This window comes from Scylla paramamosain, unplaced genomic scaffold, assembly GCF_035594125.1.
Source record: "Scylla paramamosain isolate STU-SP2022 unplaced genomic scaffold, ASM3559412v1 Contig25, whole genome shotgun sequence".
NCBI classification, from domain to species: Eukaryota; Metazoa; Arthropoda; class Malacostraca; order Decapoda; family Portunidae; genus Scylla; species Scylla paramamosain.
Window position 1 is genome coordinate 690,001 of NW_026973690.1, and position 18,467 is coordinate 708,467.

Consider the following 18,467-nt stretch of genomic DNA (forward strand, 5'->3'; position numbering starts at 1 on the left):
TTCTCACACCCTTGTCTCTGGTGCATAGCAGTTCCTGAGTACGGCACGCGGGGCAGCCCAGACAAGGAACACACACACACACACACACACACACACACACACACACACAGACAGACACCATTCACACTGCCCCGTCAGCCCCTAGTGGAAAGGGACAGTTTGGTGGCTCACCCTACTACATCACAATATATTGGATATAAATTGAGAATGGAGCAAAAATGGTTTCCTTCTGTGCGTAAATAGGAAAGTTTCTTTCCATTTATTATGTACAATATATACATAAGAAAATATGTATAGTATAACCCCAGCCATCCGGCACCAATGGGGGGCAGTGTGTTCCGGATAGCTGGATTTTACGATTGGTTGAGCTACTCTTATAAGTATTCAATTTTCAGCAAGAACTGAAGTAAAATACTATACACAAGTACTTGTATAACAGATACAAATGAAAAAAAGAATAGATAAATAGATAAAGATTGTACTTACTGATGTGTTGACAATCAGGATACACACTAATGATCCTTATTCACCACTGCATATATGTCTTGTAAAACTAGTTTCTTAACACTAATTTCACTGATATATATCACTAGTCAGATGAAGGTAAGGGATTATCAGGGTTTTCTTCCCCAAGCATAAGCCTGTCAACCAGTGCAGGCTCCGACACCGACATGTTGATGTTTGCTCTGACACAACCAATGTTTACGTTTACATTTGACTGGGACCTTCGGCATGGCGTATTATTAAGGAAACTGTATGGATATCCGGCAAAAACACTCGACTAACAACTTGTTGTATATGCAAGTGGCGGGGAAACAAAACATTCCACTCCCACTACTTGCCTGGCGCCAATTTCAAATGTTCCTGATTTTTAGAGTACCTATTATTTATTTTCCGCAGAAAAAATAAATAAATAAATAAAAAGGTAAATAAATCCAGTTGCTTGAGAATTCCAGATAATTGAATACCGGATAACAGGGGTTATGCTGTGTTAGACATAAGCTGTCAAGCCGAGACTCCCTGACAGATATACTTTATTATAATGAAAATTTTACATGGCTGAGTATCATCTATGACTTACATTATATTTACAATTTACAAGTAAAACACGAAAACATGGTAAATATACCAAGTAAATGTAGCTAGTTAGGTGACTGGAAATTTTGTAAATCAAACAGATGGTCTTTAATTTTCCTTTTAAACTGTTGCGTATTATAAGGGATTTTTTCACCTGGCCAAGTGTTCATAACTGTGGACCGTAGTGGAAGGTCCTATGGTTAGAGAGGCTTGTTGGATAGCATGGACAGACTAGATTAACATTGTTTTGTTCCCTGTGTATTTACAATATTTTTGAAAATAAGTAAGGCAAGGCATCACGGCATCATTTTTGAGGTCCCTCGTTACGTCAGGTCATGCTAGGTTAGGTTAATATCCTAGTGGAGGGGAGGGGGGGCCAAGGCTAGGTTAGGTTAGGGGAATTCGAAATGATAAGGGAAATTTCCTTAGATTTTTCAACGACCATATTTCACTTATTTTTCGTCCCCCAAAAACCCACAACTTTCCACAGACCCCCAAGCTTGTTTTGAGGGGTGATGGGGGTGGCTGGGAGGGGAGTGAGGGGGCGGCTTCCTGTCAAGAAGCACCGCCGTATGTTATGTAACTTTATTGTTAAGTGTTTTTTTTTTATGTTTTATTTCTTTATTTTTATTTTTATTTATTTATTATTATTTTTCAGAGCGAAGTCTTGTAGAATATTGTTTTATGTAAAGTCACTTGTGTTGCGTTTTGTATTTTTGTGAGTTTGGCACACTGCTTTGGTTACGATGTGATAAATGTGCGTGTTTGACATCAAGACTTTGCCTGTATTTATAACATATGTTCTTGTTATCTATTTTAAATCTCTGTTTTGTGTATTTTTATAGGTGTAATTAATACTATTTACTTTTTATCATTTTCAAAATATCTTTATTATGAACTAAATATATATATATATATATATATATATATATATATATATATATATATATATATATATATATATATATATATATATATATATATATATATATATATATATATATATATATATATATATATATATATATATATATATTTTTTTTTTTATATCATGATATAAGTAAAAAAGTGTTTACAATAAAAATTGAAGCGAGTGAGTCGTGGGGAAAACTTTGGTGATTGTCAGATTTTGCATTACTGAGCCTTAGAATCGAGATACCTTTCTTTATCGAGGAGATATTGTGTGTGTTGGAGTGACAAGAGTGAACATTTAGCATTGAAAGACGTGAGGAGAGTCGATTTTTGTAAGTGATGAGTTGAGAGAACAATATCGTAGTTGTCAGAGTTTGCTTTACTGAGCCTTAGAACTGAGGTAACTTATTTTTCTTTATACAGGAGAGATTAGATGAACTTTTAACACTAAAACATCGTAAGAGAATCATTGTGAAAAGTGAGGAGTTTTGCCAGAAAAATCATGTGTTAAAAACTAGAGATATTATATACCTACAAGATAGCATTTTGACACGGAAACTAGGAGAGAGAGAGAGAGAGAGAGAGAGAGAGAGAGAGAGAGAGAGAGAGAGAGAGAGAGAGAGAGAGAGAGGTATCAATGATTGCTGTACGATAATGTTCTCCGTGTGTACGATGAAGTTGTTTTAGTAAGCGATATACAAGAGTCAAAAGTTGTGCATTTATTTAGTACCATTTTGATTTGATTTGATATTCCATTCTTACCACGCACTGTCCAGATAGATAAATAAAGAAATAAATAGTTCCCGCCCACCGCCTTTAGACATTGGAGACACTTAATGACTTAAAGCTAATTATTGTTATTATTGTTGTGTATTGTATATTTTTAATTAAAGATGATTTTTATTTTTGATTGTTTGATTCATAGACTGATCAACCCATTGACCGACTGCCTTCATTGACTGACTGACTGACTGACTGAACCAAGGAGGCTTAAGATAGAGTCTCTCTAGCTTTCTTGGACTAAAGCACTCTCTCTCAAAATGCAATAGCGGATCTCGAAGCTTCGGAGCCACGTATTGAAGCAGTGGAAGAAAGAGCTTAACATCTTTCAAACATCTTCTCTGCTATTTTGGATATTTTTTCTTAATTCTTAACCACTTTGAGACATTTATTCTATTTCTACAGTCACCTCCAAACATTATACTGCTAGAAACTGTAAAATATATTATTCTTATCTCGTTTATATATATATATATATATATATATATATATATATATATATATATATATATATATATATATATATATATATATATATATATATATATATATATATATATATATATATATATATATATATATATATATATATATATATATATGTTTTTATTTCCTAAAAAAAAAAAAGAAAATTAAGTTACACCTCTTTTAAGTTAACAGAACACGGATTTTAACAACAGGAGGAGAACATCACAGAAATAAACACGACGAGGCGTGATCCGAAGCTGTGTTGGTGCTCCGATCATAAGAGTGAGACGGTCGCGGCGCTCAGTCAGTCCTGCCACCAGTCACCGCTCAGCCTCGGATGGCAAGGGACACACGCTTACCTTTCCGACCCGGGTATCCCCCTGTGTTTCATTTGTGATGATTCTGTGACGCCTGTGGACGGCTGTGTGTCCCTGGCATCCCTGCAACACACATACAGACACGTTCATTGACCACAGGTTATCATTTAACAGCAAAACTTGATTACGTTACAAATGTTTATAAAGATATCCAAAACTATAGAACCACACACCAATATAAGAAAGTGAAAGAAGTGAAGATGAAGGGGAGGAAGTGAAGGAATGAAGATGAGAAAGTAGAGGAGGAGGAGGTGGGAGAGCGAGTCGTGAGGGTGATGACGATGTTTACACTAAAAGATGTTGAGCTGTGGGACAGGGCCATGATGAACCCTTGTGATGGTGGAGTGTTGTGGTGCTCCAGACACTCCTAACAGCAGGAGGGTGATCGCCACCACCACATGCAGATCTGCGTTCTACAACCGTCGCCCACGCTCATTCACAAAGCCCCCAGTATGTACAATAGATTAAATGTTCGGTAGATGATGCAGTAGATAGAACGTAATGACACTTGTAATGAGCAACTGAAACAGATGATACAGACGTGACGGCACAACAAAATGTTTATGGTGTTAAGCGTTTTACATGATTACAGGATTGACCGGACTCAGTTAAATTGTACCGTGTGCGGCGTTGCGGTTCATTACACCTGTCACAACGAGCGGCGCCATCAGGCCACCACACACACACACACACACACACACACACACAGAGAAAGAGCAGCAGCAGCACCACGATCGGGTGAGCGGAGCCAGACCTTCCCATCACCAGCAGGTCAAATGAAGGAAAGAGTTTTAAGTGCAGAAAAGTGAAAATGTTTCAGATAAAGTGAAGGAACCCAAGTGAAATTTCGGAAAGTGTAATCTGACAAAGAAAGGGCAGGAAGAAAGAATGAAGAGGGCAAGGCGCAGCGGTACAGAAAGCAGGGACCAAGGAAGGATTCGAATCAAGTTTCCAACAAGAACGAGGAGGAGGAGGAGAAAGGTATGGAATATTTACTTTTGAAATATCTGTACATGTATGGGGTACACTTCTCATATGACGGGGGAGGGGGGAGGAGGAGGGGGGAATTCCACTCCCCTGAATAGACTGGAATCAAAAGTATTTCATCCGATTAACCACTCTTCTCTAAATTACTCTTTTTCAACTCCTCTCTCTTCCCCGCATTGTTACATCTCTTGCTATCTTCTGTTGCTGCTTACACGCTAATTGCTATCCTAATCTTGCCTCCCCTCCTCCCGCGCCTTCGCTGCACAAGAGTCTGCTTTCTCATATCACAGTTTTGTTAACCTTCCTAATGCAAGAGTTAACCAGTATTCACTATCTGTCATTCCTTTCATTGGTAATTCCTAAAACTCCCTGCCTGCTTCTGCATTTTCTCCTTCCTACGACTTGAACCCTTTTGGCCCTCTTTCTTTAGTACCTGGCACCTCAGTGGGGCCTTTCCTTATAGAATTTTCGCAGCCATTGGCCAGTGCAACTCTTACATAAACAACAGATAAATAAATCGCAAAACTTTTCATTTCGCAGAGGAAGAGCCTGAATTAGTACCTGACTCAATACAAAACACAGCAGAAGAGTGAGTGCTTTAATTTTTATGGCCGCATATTCTGCAGCTTTATTCAAGAGTTCCTTTTGCTATTATTTTTTTTCTTATTTTCTTCTTTTTTTTATTTTTAGGAGCGAAACCTTGCAGAATATTGTCTTTATACGTACGTACGCACGTACATCACACTGTTCTCGCTGGACCGTACTGACGGAAATAATTCACCTGTTTGTTAGAGTATTCCAGAAAAACGACGTAACACGGCCTCTCAAACCCATAGTAGCCTGCATTTACACAACAACAAAAAGAAAACAAGTTATTACGTACGTACTTCAAATTTAATGCACCACGGAATACTTATAATATATATATATATATATATATATATATATATATATATATATATATATATATATATATATATATATATATATATATATATATATATATATATATATATATATATATAAAACATAGTATTACCAAAGTTGTATCGTTCTTGCATCTGATTGGGTGTTAGGCTCAAATCGAGGCCTCTGATTGGTGCGCGTGGTGGGTGCCGCCAGTGCTCAGCTCCAAGCTGCTGAGCACGCCAAGAAAGGGACCACAGGTGATGGAATCAGAGGTTCTAGACAAGACAGTGCCATGCCTGGCTTTCCTTGTGAAGGTTTTCACGCACCACTGTTTACAACGCGATCCAAAAGCAAGAAGAGGAAGCAGCAAACAATGAACGACCAAGAGATGTTAAGCGAGAAGGCGAAGACGCAGAGGAAGGAAGAGGCCAAACAACCCAGCAAGAAAAGGAGGTTAGAGAGCATGGAAGACTGCGGCAGCCACAGGGCCAACACGGAGATGGAAGGCGTTAAAGAGATGAAGCATCGCACCAACAACAAGGGAGACCATATGAAAGGCTGTGAGAGCAGCAAGAGCAGCACGAAGCTGTATGATGGCAAACAGGTCAAGCAACACAACAAGAAGAGGAGGAAGGCGGGAGACGTGGAGGACTATGACACCCACAAAAAGAGGAAGACGAAGGCCACGGAGGGCGAGAAAAAGGCCAAGAAGAGAAAGACGCAGGATATTGAAGACCACGAGAGCCAGCCCAAGAAGAGCAAGACGCAGGGTACAGAAGAGGACGAGAGCCAGCCCAAGAAGAGCAAGACGCGGGATACAGAAGAGGACGTAAACCAGCCCAAGAAGAGTAAGACGCAGGACAAGAAGGAACACGAGAGCCAGCCCAAGAAGAGGAAGACGCGGGATACAGAAGAGGACGAGAGCCAGCCCAAGAAGAGGAAGACGCGGGATACAGAAGAGGACGAGAGCCAACCCAAGAAGAGCAAGACGCAGGACAAGAAGGAACACGAGAGCCAGCCCAAGACGAGCAAGACGCAGGATGCGGAGGAAGACAAGAGCCAGGCCAAAGATTGGGGGGAGATATTCTGGTTCAACGTGTTGAGGGTGGTAGTGGACACCGAGCTGGCCACTGGGACGAAAAGAAATGTAAGCGAGTACTGTCGTATTGATATTGAGGAAGGACAACTGGTGGACGGGGCAGTGCGCGGCCACCCTTGTACTGTTCTCCTGGATACCGGCGCTTCTGTCACTATAATGATGGTGTCACTGGCCGAAAAAATGGGCCTTGTCACGGGCGATGAGGAGAAGGTGACGGTAATCTCTAACACGGCTTATGGAACGTTGCGGCTGGAGGTGATCAAGCTGGACGAGGTGGTGATCACCCTGAAGGGCGGCGTGGAGGTCAGCACGCCCTTACAGGTGTTTCCAAAGGAGATGGAGGGTCACTATTCCGCTGAAATGATAATCATGTCCATGAACCGCCTGGAGGAAGCCGAGATCGTGCAAGAGTTCCATCCCGACGGCAGCGGCAGCCTGTTTCTCCGCCACCCTGAACGTCTGCGGCGGAAACCTGAGCCAGGGTTCGTAGGGAAAGTATACACGTTTGTCGCACGAACACTAGATAGCGAGGAGCCGCTCACAGTACTGGTGGACACTGGCGCCGCAGCATCATTTGTTGTGACCAGGTTCGGCCGGGAAAAGTTGATGCACAGGGCAGGCAGGTGTGCTCCGCCGCCGCAACTAATCTCGCTGGACTTTGGACAGGGCACACGCGCACTGATGATGGACGTGGACACCGTTCAAGTGGATCAGGCATATGACTTCTTGTTTGGAAGAGGGATGCTCTATAATTTATGTGCTGTAATGGACTTCATTGACTATTCTTTGACCTTGAGGGTCGGTACAGTAACGGTCAGGCTTCCCTTCCACTCGTCCCGCTGCGGAGGGAGCGCTGATCTCCTGGAAAAATATGCCGAAAAATAGATTAAAAAAATAAATAAAAAGCGAAAAAAAAAAAATATATATATATATATATAAAAAGAAAATGAAAAAAAAGAAAATAGAAAAATAATAAAAAAGTAGATACGGTAAATGCTAAGAAATAAATATAAAAGTAGAAAAAAATAATAAAATTGAAAATAATAAAAAAAAAATCCGTAGAGCACATGGCAATAAAGGCAGCAGCGGTTGGTAGTGATGCATGCATGGCTAAGAAGACTGAGGAAAGTAATGAGAAGGTATGAGAAGAGGACCCGATGGGCTGCACTGAAGGCTGGCCAAGAAGCAAGACTTCAAGACCAAGGTGCCACACACAGTGAACCTAAACACAGAGCGGTTCCAGGACTGGTGGAAGAAGAGTGCGGGGATCTTGAGAGGAGTGGATAGAGAAGAACTGGGAGAAACGTGTGGAAAGTCACGCACAACTAGACAACAATGGTGGTGGAGTGAACACGTCAACAATGCACTGAAAAGGACAAAGCAAATCAAGAAAGAGTGGGAGCAGAGCGGAACGAGGCAGAATAAGTTGGAAAACAGAAGAGCTAAGAAGTTAGCAGGGAAAGCAGTGGCGGTGGCTAAGGCTGAGGCATGTCGTGATTTACTGGAAAAGCTGCAAACACCAGGAGGAGAGAAGAGAACATGCAGGATACCAAGGAGTAGGAACAAGCCAATAAAGGATGTAAATCATGCGAAGCAGATGAAGGATGCTACTGGTGTGGTGCTAACTGATATGAAGAAGGTACAGGCGACATGACTGACAGGAACAAGGTACAGGAGAAGACTGGGATGTTTGTGTGAAAAGCGTGACTTGTGACAGAGGATAGAAAATGAAAAATTATATTTGATAATACAGTTATGTACATAATTGTAAAAACCGTAATTTGCTCAGGAGGATGAAAGAAAGGAAAGAAAAACATTGAAGAAAATATGCATATATCATTTGATAAAAAAAAAAAAAAAAGAATTGATCATGAAAAAAGAATAAAGAAAATAAAAAAATAATAAGATAATGCAAGTAAAAAAGAATGAAAAACGTAACTTAGTGTAAAAAAATAAATAAATAAAAGAAAAAAGTAAAATACGTGCTGTAATAATATTATCGATGTTTGTGTGGAAAACGTAACTTGATCAAGAGGATAAAACAAACAAACAAAAAAAAAAAAAGGTAAAAAAGGAGAAGGTAGTAAAATTATGTATGGAAAACAAAACCTGAAAATTACAATAAAAAAAAAAAGATATGCAGTAAAATTAAAGACGTCTGTGTGAAAAAGAAACACAGCGTGAAGAAGAGGATGAATTGTGTGTTTTCCTGCAAGAATCTGAGCCTTGCTCGTCACGCAGGAAGAACATTTTCTCTGTGAAATAAATGAAAAAAAAAAGAAACACAGCGTGAAGAAGAGGATGAATTGTGTGTTTTCCTGCAAGAATCTGAGCCTTGCTTGTCACGCAGGAAGAACATTTTCTCTGTGAAATAAATGAAAAAAAAAAAACGCGAAAAAGAGAAAATAATGTATTAAAATTTTACATATGTGTGTGAAAAACGTTCCCCAAAAAAGAATTAAAACAGGAAAAGAAAAATCAACAAAATAAACCAAAATAATGGATGCATTTGTGAAAAAAAATTAAGGAAATAAATACGCAATGTGGATGTTTGTGTGAACAGCGGGATTTGTCCGAGAGGGAAAAACAAAGAAAAGAAAAAAGTGAGAAAATATATCTTTCAAGAGAATGAATAAATAAAAACGTGAAAATGTGAATAAAAATAAAAAAAATAAAGAAGAAGAACAAGATATTGTAATATAATTATGTATGTGTGTGAAAACCGTAACGTAAAAAATAAAACAGAAAAAAAAGGAAATAAAAAAATAGTAAAATGATGTATATCAATGGGAAAAACGTAACTTGAAAAGGACAAAAAAGAAAAAAAAAAAGAAAAAAAAATGTAGTAAAATTATTGAAGCATGTGTGAAAAAGTTAATTTGATGAAGAGGATAAATTAACTTTTTTTCCTACATAAACTTGCTTGCTTTTCATGCGGCAAGAAAAACAAATGTAAAACAATGAACGTGTTTGTAAAAAAAATGCAAAGAAAAAGAAAAAAAAAAAATGTAGCAATTATGGATGGATTCATCCAAGAGAATGAAATTACACGAAGGAAAACGAAAATAGGAAGAAATGTGAAAAAGATATGTGAAGAAAATCATTAAATAAAAAAACGCTAAAAAGAAATAAAATAAGGAAAAAAAATATTTTATAATAAAATTATGTATATAAGTGTGAAAACCGTAGCTTTTCCAAGAGGATGGAATAAAGAAAAAAAAAAAAAGAGAATATATGTTCCTGAATATATGTATATAGTGTGTGTAAAAAAAAAGAAACTTGAAAAATAAAAAAAAAAATGAAATAAAAAAATGAAAAAAATACAAAAAAGTAATTTAAAGAGAATAAGGAAAAAAAAAAGTAAAAAAAAAAGTGCTAAGATTATGGATGGATGCGTGAAAAACTTACTTGATGAAGAAGATGAATTGTCTTTTTTTTTTTTTTTATCCTGCATGAGTCTGAGCCTTGCCTTTCATGCAGCACCAACATTATTGCGGAGGAAAAATGCGAAATAAAGGAAAAAAAAATTATAGTAAATCTTTTATTTTTATTTATTTATTTATTTATTTTTTATCCTGCATGAGTCTGAGCCTTGCCTTTCATGCAGCACCAACATTATTGCGGTGGAAAAATGCGAAATAAAGGAAAAAAAAAAATTTAGTAAATTTTTTATTTTTATTTTATTTTATTTTATTTATTTATTTTATTTTTTTTTATCCTGCATGAGTCTGAGCCTTGTCTTTCATGCAGCACCAACATTATTGCGGTGGAAAAATGCGAAATAAAGGAAAAAAAATATTATAGTAAATCTTTTATATATATATATATATATATATATATATATATATATATATATATATATATATATATATATATATATATATATATATATATATATATATATATATATATATATATATAAAGAAGATTAAAAAGGAAAGAAAACGAAAAAAAAGAAAATAAGCAGTAAAATAACGGATTGATATGTGAAAAAATATAAAGAAAAAAGAAAAATCATGTACCCTAATTAGGAATATTTGTGGGAAAAGGGTTACTTGTGTGAGACGATGAAATAAAACAAAAAAACAGGAAAACAAAGATAAAGGGGAAACATATGACTTACTGATGAGAATAAAAAAAACAAACTGAAACGTGAAAAAAAATAAAAATAAAAGAGCAGAATCTTGCAATACAGTTACGTATGTATATAAGTGTGAAAGTCGTAAGTTGTCCACGAGGATGACATGAAGAAAACAAAAAAATAATGTTGTAGAAAAATATGTATATAGTATGTGTGAGTTAAACATGATGAAAAAGAATAAAGGAAAAAATAATAAAAGAAAAGGAAAAAATAAAAACACGTAACTTGAAAAATAAAGAAGAAAAGATATATTTGTAAACAAGACGTAACATGTTCAAGAGGATGTAAAAGAAAATGAAAAAAAAAAAAAGAAAATGCGCACTGTATTTATGTATGTTTGCGTGAAAAACGGAACTTGTTCAAGGTGATGAAATATAACAAAGAAGAAAGAAAAAATGCAGTAAAATTACGTATATATGTCTGAGAAATGTAAATTGAAAAGGATTAAAAAAATAACGAAAAAAAAAGAAAAAAAGAGACATTATGGATGTATGTGTGAAAAACTTAACATGATGAAGAGGATAAAAGTATTTTTAACAAAAGAAATTGGTGTCATGTTTTTCATGCACTAATAACATTATTTCTTTGAAAAAAAAAACATGCAATTAAATTAAAAGGGAAAAAAAAGAAGTGTAGTAAAATATTGAATACATATGTGAAAATAAAAATTTCTCGGAGAACAAAAAAAAAAAATAAATAAAAAGCATGAAAAAATAAATATATAGTAAAACTAAAATATTTATATAGGAGAGAAAACACAATTTGTTCGAGAGTATGAAATGAAGAAAAAAAAAAAAAAGAAAGAAAAAATCAACTTCAACAAAAACCATTTAGGAAGTATGTGCAAAAAAAAATAAAAATAAAAATGAAATAAATAGATAAATAAATAAAGAAAAATAAATAAAGAAAAATAAAAAATAAAAAAATAATGAAAGTAAAAATGAAAAAGATATATTGTAATAAAATTTATATATATATATATATATATATATATATATATATATATATATATATATATATATATATATATATATATATATATATATATATATGATAATTATAATAATATTATTATTATTATTATACCCATTAATACTTCTAGTACCACCACTACTACTACTACTACTACTACTACTACTACTACTACTACTACTACTGTGTTTACAACCACCCTCGCTAGAGGAGAGTAGGTAGAAGTAAATAAGCAGTAAAATAACGGATTCATATGTGAAAAAATATAAAGAAAAAATAAAAGTCATCTACTCTACCTCTAGCGAGGGTGGTTGTAAACATAGTAGTAGTAGTAGTAGTGGTAGTAGAAGTATTAATGGGTATAATAAAAATAATATAATTATTTGATAATATAGTGAATAATATAATTATTTGATAATATAGTGTCCCTTGCAGCTCTCACTTCCCGTGGAGGGGCACAGGGAGGTGTTGCTCTCTCACCTCCCGTGGGCAGCTCCGTCACCTATTGTGTGTTTGTTAGGCACACGTGGTGACGAAGCTCCATCACCACGTGGTGTTGTGTGCTTGTTAGGCACACGTGGCGATGGAGAGGATGCCCTTGAAGTTTCTTGAAGTTTCTTGGAGAGGATGCCCTTGAAGTTTCTTGTGAGTTCTGAGTGGGGTTTGAACCCCGGCGTCCCTCACTCAAAACTCCAAAGTCCATCACTCTACCCACTGGGCCACGAGGGCCCATAATAGTAGGTGTAAAGTTGGGGTATTTCCCCGTATTGTTTTCACGTCACTAAATATCACTGTAGCTTAATGATACTTTTTGTGTAGATGCGTACTGTCGTGAAACATGTTCATGAGGAGTTACAACCAGATTTATGTAAAAGAAAAAAATAGAAAAATAAAAATATGTAAAATAGAAGATGGTCTTGCTAATTGCAACATAACTCTTCAACCTTTTAATTCAGTCAGTGTTTGAAGTAGTTCGTCATGCAGGGGAGCATTTTTTCTAGGTCTGTCAATAACTACTTTTTTAACAAGTCGTCGTAAAATTAATAATTATGAGAATAATTATTAGAAAACATTTTTTTATGCGTATGAAAAATATTTTCTTAAATGTTTTCTTTTATTTTGATAAGAAAAAAAAAAAGGGTCAGTGTCGATCATAGAGCATTTATCTATAAAGAACAACAAAAAGTATGAAAAGCTGTTGATGAATGTGAAGGACGTGTGAGCAAGAGTGCAAATGACTGCATCTCCAGAAAAAGCTGGCTGCTTGCCTCGCACTTTTCTCTTGGCGGGTGTTTCATCGTGCCATCCAGTACATGCAGGCGTCTCAAAGTGTTTGCTGAGACAGGTGTGCCAGTGTCGCTGTAGACATTGCTCTCTGTGTGCCCAGGCCTGAGATGTGACGCTGCCTGTGCCGCGGCAAAGTCCACCCTTGCTTTCATGGCTCTCTTGTGTTGCGCAAGAGAACCAAATGTTGTGGTGCGCGGACTCCTTGTCTTTTGGCTTTTGTTACCTGGACATCACAGTACATACATGTGTACTTAGTGAAGTATAAACATTCTCTCTCTCTCTCTCTCTCTCTCTCTCTCTCTCTCTCTCTCTCTCTCTCTCTCTCTCTCTCATACAATTATGTGCATAATTGTAAAAACCGCAACTTGTTCAGTAGGATGAAAGAAAGGAAAGAAAAATGTTGAAGAAAAATATGCATATATCATGTGTGAAAGAAAAAAAACTTGATCATGAAAAAAATAAAGAAAAGAAAAAAAATATAAGATAACACAAGTTAAAAAGAATGAAAAACGTAACTTAGAGTTTAAGAAAAAAAAAAGAAAAAAGAAAAATTCAAAGAAAAAGTAAAATACGTGCTGTAATAATATTATCGATGTTTGTGTGGAAAGCGTAACTTGATCAAGAGGATAAAACAAACAAACAAAAAAAAAAAAAGGTATAAAAAGGAGAAGGTAGTAAAATTATGTATGGAAAACAAATCCTGAAAATTACAATAAAAAAAAAAAAAGATATGCAGTAAAATTAAAGACGTCTGTGTGAAAAAGAAAGACAGCGTGAAGAAGAGGATGAATTTTGTGTTTTCCTGCAAGAATCTGAGCCTTGCTTGTCACGCAGGAAGAACATTTTCTCTGTGAAATCAATGGAAAAAAAGAAAACGCGAAAAAAAGAAAATAATGTATTAAAATTTTACATATGTGTGTGAAAAACGTTCCCCAAAAAGAATTAAAACAGGAAAAGAAAAATCTACTAAATATAAACCAAAATAATGGATGCATTTGTGAAAAAAAAGAAGGAAATAAATACGCAATGTGGATGTTTGTGTGAACAGCGGGATTTGTCCGAGAGGGAAAAACAAGGAAAAGAAAATGTGAAAAAATATATCTTTCAAGAGAATGAAAAAAATAAAAGCGTGAAAATGTGAATAAAAAAAATAAAATAAAGAAGAAAAACAGGATATTGTAATATAATTATGTATGTGTGTGAAAACCGTAACGCAAAAAATAAAACAGAAAAAAGGAAATAAAAAAATAGTAAATAGTAAAAAAACGTAACTTGAAAAGGACAAAAAAGAAAAAAAAATGTAGTAAAATTACTGAAGCATGTGTGAAAAAGTTAATTTGATGAAAAGGATAAATTAACTTTTTTTCCTGCATAAACTTGAGCCTTGCTTTTCATGCGGCAAGAAAAACAAATGTAAAACAATGGACGTGTTTGTAAAAAAATACAAAGAAAAAGAAAAAAAATGTAACAATTATGGATGGATTCATCCAAGAGAATGAAATTACACGAAGGAAAACGAAAATAGGAAGAAATGTGAAAAAGATATGTGAAGAAAATCATTAAATAAAAAAAGGCTAAAAAGAAAAAAAATAAGAAAAAAAGAAGAATATTTTATAATAAAATTATGTATATAAGTGTGAAAATCGTAGCTTGTCCCAAAGAATGAAATAAAGGAAAGAAAAGAAAAAAACAAAAGAGAATATATGTTCCTGAATATATGTATATAGTGTGTGTAAAAAAAAGAAACTTGAAGAATAAAGAAAAAAATGAAATAAAAACATCTCTCCCGACTGTTAACTTGGTGTACTCTTCAGGAATAACATAGCCAGTGCGAGTCTGGGGAATTGGAGGAGCTTGTTGAGCGTCCTGTCGTCACTGCCGCACGTAGCGGCTCGCAGTAGATGTGGACAGCACATGAGCCAGTGAATGTTCATCCACTTTTGACAAAACGTTAGCCACCAAAGCACGAGAAGATTCTTGAGTAGAAGTAGCAACAGCTTTCAGCTCGCCCATGGCCTCCCTCGCCTTCACAGCCGCAGCAGTCGTGGAATGATTGTGCCCGTTCGCACTTTTCACGATAGTGAAGGTTTCATCCCCTACTGTTGTGTGAACACGAGCCTTGTATGCAGTAGCCTCACATCGCCAGTATTGCTTGGTTCCATCGGCGTTTTTCTTCTGTGCAGCGTAGATGAAGTTAAGATCATTAACAAGCTTTTCCCTGCCACGGCTTGATAGGATTGTGTGCGGTATGTTGCTCTGACTGTGGTGGCCCACGTACTGAAAAGTGAAAATAGAAAATCGAACCAGTGAACGGTAGTCAAGCTAACAACATGATGTATCAAATCATGATTCGAACAACACACTCACACAACATGACACACACACATACACACACACACACACACACACACACATTGATGGTCGGATCTTGTCGTAGTAATGGAGTTTCGTAACTAACGCGACAAAAATACAGCCAAGGGAACGAATCACCCTAGGGGACAAATAACCCTAGGGTTCCAATCCTCCAGGGGTGAATACCCCGGGGATGAATCAACTGGGACATTTCACCCGGGGACGAATCACCCTAGAACCAGTACATAAGAACATAAGAAATAAGGGAAGCTGCAAGAAGCGAGCAGGCTTACACGTGGCAGTCCCTGTATAAAACACACCTACCAATTTCCATCTGCTATCCCCATCCATAAACTTGTCTAATCTTCTCTTAAAGCTCTCTAGTGTCTACATGATTGCTGAGTCCGTTCCACTCATCTACCACTCTATTTGAGAACCAATTTTTTCTTATCTCCTTCCTAAACCTAAATTTTTCAAGCTTGAACCCGTTATTTCTTGTTCTACCCTGGTTGCTGATCCTAAGGATTTTGCTTACATCTCCCTTGTTATAACCCTTATACCACTTAAAGACTTCTATCAGGTCCCCTCTTAACCTACGTCTCTCTAGAGAATGTAAATTTAACAGCTTCAACCTCGCTTCGTAAGGAATACTCCTCATCCCCTGTATCCTTTTACTCATTCTCCTCTGTACTGATTCTAATAGACCTATATCTTTCCTGTAATGTGGGGACCAGAACTGCACAGCGTAGTCTAGATGAGGTCTGACCAGCACCAAGTATAACTTTAATATTACTTCCGGCCTTCTACTTTTAACACTCCTAAAAATGAATCCTAGTACCCTATTTGCCTTGTTTCTGGCTTCTATGCATTGTTTCCCCTAGACGGAGTTCAGAGCTAACTATAACTCCTAAATCTTTCTCGTACCCTGTACCTACCAGAATTTGGTGTTTAATGTGTACCTATTGTGTGGGTTTCCTCTACCTACGCTAAGCACTTTGCATTTATTGATATTAAATTGCATTTGCCATCTATCCGTCCATTCATTCATTCTATCTAAGTGTCTGCAAGGCGATGGCATCCGATTCTGACCTAATTAATCCACCTATCTTTGTGTCATCCGCAAATTTACTAACATCACTACTAATTCCACTATCCAAGTCATTGATATATATTAGAAATAACAATGGCCCTAATATTGATCCCTGTGGCACCCCACTAATGACATGACCCCACTCGGATTTCGAGCCGTTTATTACCACTCTCTGTCGCCTGTTACCAAGCCATGACCCTATCCAGCCTAACACCTTTCCATCTATCCCGTGCGCCCTAACATTTCTCAGGAGCCTTTGATGGGGCACCTTGTCAAATGCTTTACTAAAGTCCAGATATAAGATATCATAACTATCACCATTATCTACTGCCTCGTACACCTTACTGTAAAAACTTAACAAGTTTGTCAGGCAAGACTTCCCCTTCGTGAAGCCATGCTGTGACTGATTTATCAAGTTATGTTTGTCTAAATGTTCCCTAATGTTCCTCGCTATTATTGACTCTAACATTTTACCTACAACTGAAGTTGAGCTGACAGGTCTATAATTAGACGCTAAAGTTTTATCTCCTTTCTTAAAGATGGGTACTACATTAGCCTGCCTCCACATTACTGGTACCTCACCCGACTCCAGTGATTTCCTAAAGACAGAAACTAACGGCTCACTAATAATCTCTTTACATTCCTTAAGTACTCTGGGATATATTTCATCAGGTCCTGGCGACTTGAACTTTTTTAGCCTATCTATCTCCTGCTCCACTATTTCCCTAGTTATGGAAATATCTGTCAGCTTCTCATACTCATCTGCTCTAAACACCTGTTCACTATCTGGCATATCCTGCATGTTTCCCTGGGTGAAGACAGTTAAAAAATACTTATTCAGAAGTTTACTAATCTCCTCCCCAGAAGTAACCAGCTCCCCATCTGCTGCCTTTAATGGACCTACAGTATCCTTATTCTTCGTCCTGTATACGTGATAAAATCCCTTGGAGTCCGTCTTCGCCTGGCTGGCTACCTTTAATTCATAATTGCCCTTAGCTTTCCTCGTTAACTTGCTGACTGTTCTAACTAATTCATTATATTGTGACCTTAAAACTTCTTCGCCTGCCCTTAATCTCTTATATATATTTCTCTTACGCCCTATATAATGCTTTAATCTTTTATGGAAGGATTCTTTAGATAAATGGTATTCCTCTTTATTTGGTGGTTATTTCAAGGATTCTCAAGTTTTACACCAGAAGGTCAGTCTGTAAAAGGTCTTACACGTTCATTGACATTATTGCAGTTCCTGTGCATGTGATTTGTTCGTGGAAAGGTTAGATAAGAAATTGATGTTTCTCTCTCTCTCTCTCTCTCTCTCTCTCTCTCTCTCTCTCTCTCTCTCTCTCTCTCTCTCTCTCTCTCTCTCTCTCTCTCTCTCTCTCTCTCTCTCTCTCTCTCTCTCTCTCTCTCTCTCCCACTTCTCGTTCGTATGAAGTCCATGATGAACTCTCTTCGCGGTTTTATGTTGGTAATCAATCTTCCGTTCTTTGTGTTTGTGTGTGTGTGTGTGTGTGTGTGTGTGTGTGTGTGTGTGTGTGAGTGTGTGTGTGTGTGTGTACAGTTATCGCAGTCTATGTCTTGAGGTGGTAAGAATTCTTTAACTACAACGTTAGAGAGAGAGAGAGAGAGAGAGAGAGAGAGAGATTATGCATATACTATAGAACAACAGCCATCGCCAGTTTTCTATGTATCAAAATCTGTCGACTGCCTGTCTGTTCAAGTCTAACCCGTTACTTGTATCTTATTTATTTATTTATTATTTATTTTTATCATATATATCTTTATCTGTTTCTCTGTCTCTCCAGCTTCCTTTTGTCGTTCTTAGTTTGAGACTAGCATCTTATCACAGCCAGGAAATTATGCACGAAATCAAGGGAAAAGATACTTATACCTAAGAGTAATACATGCCAAAATACATTAGGGAGAGATTAACCTAACCTAACCTAACCTAACCTAACCTAACCTAACCTAACCTAACCTAACCTAACCTAACCTAACCTAACCTAACCTAACTTA

At 36.5% G+C, this 18,467-nt stretch overlaps 1 long non-coding RNA gene across 1 annotated transcript in view; it reads left to right on the top strand.

Moving 5' to 3' along the window:
- The first annotated feature begins 3,537 nt into the window (after positions 1 to 3,537).
- Positions 3,538 to 18,467, top strand: part of LOC135097561 (uncharacterized) — a 51,041-nt gene continuing 36,111 nt past the window's right edge. Inside the window, exons 1-2 of the long non-coding RNA XR_010265813.1 lie at positions 3,538 to 4,064; positions 4,207 to 4,595. This is a non-coding gene — a long non-coding RNA (uncharacterized LOC135097561). The remainder of the gene's footprint in view (positions 4,065 to 4,206; positions 4,596 to 18,467) is intronic.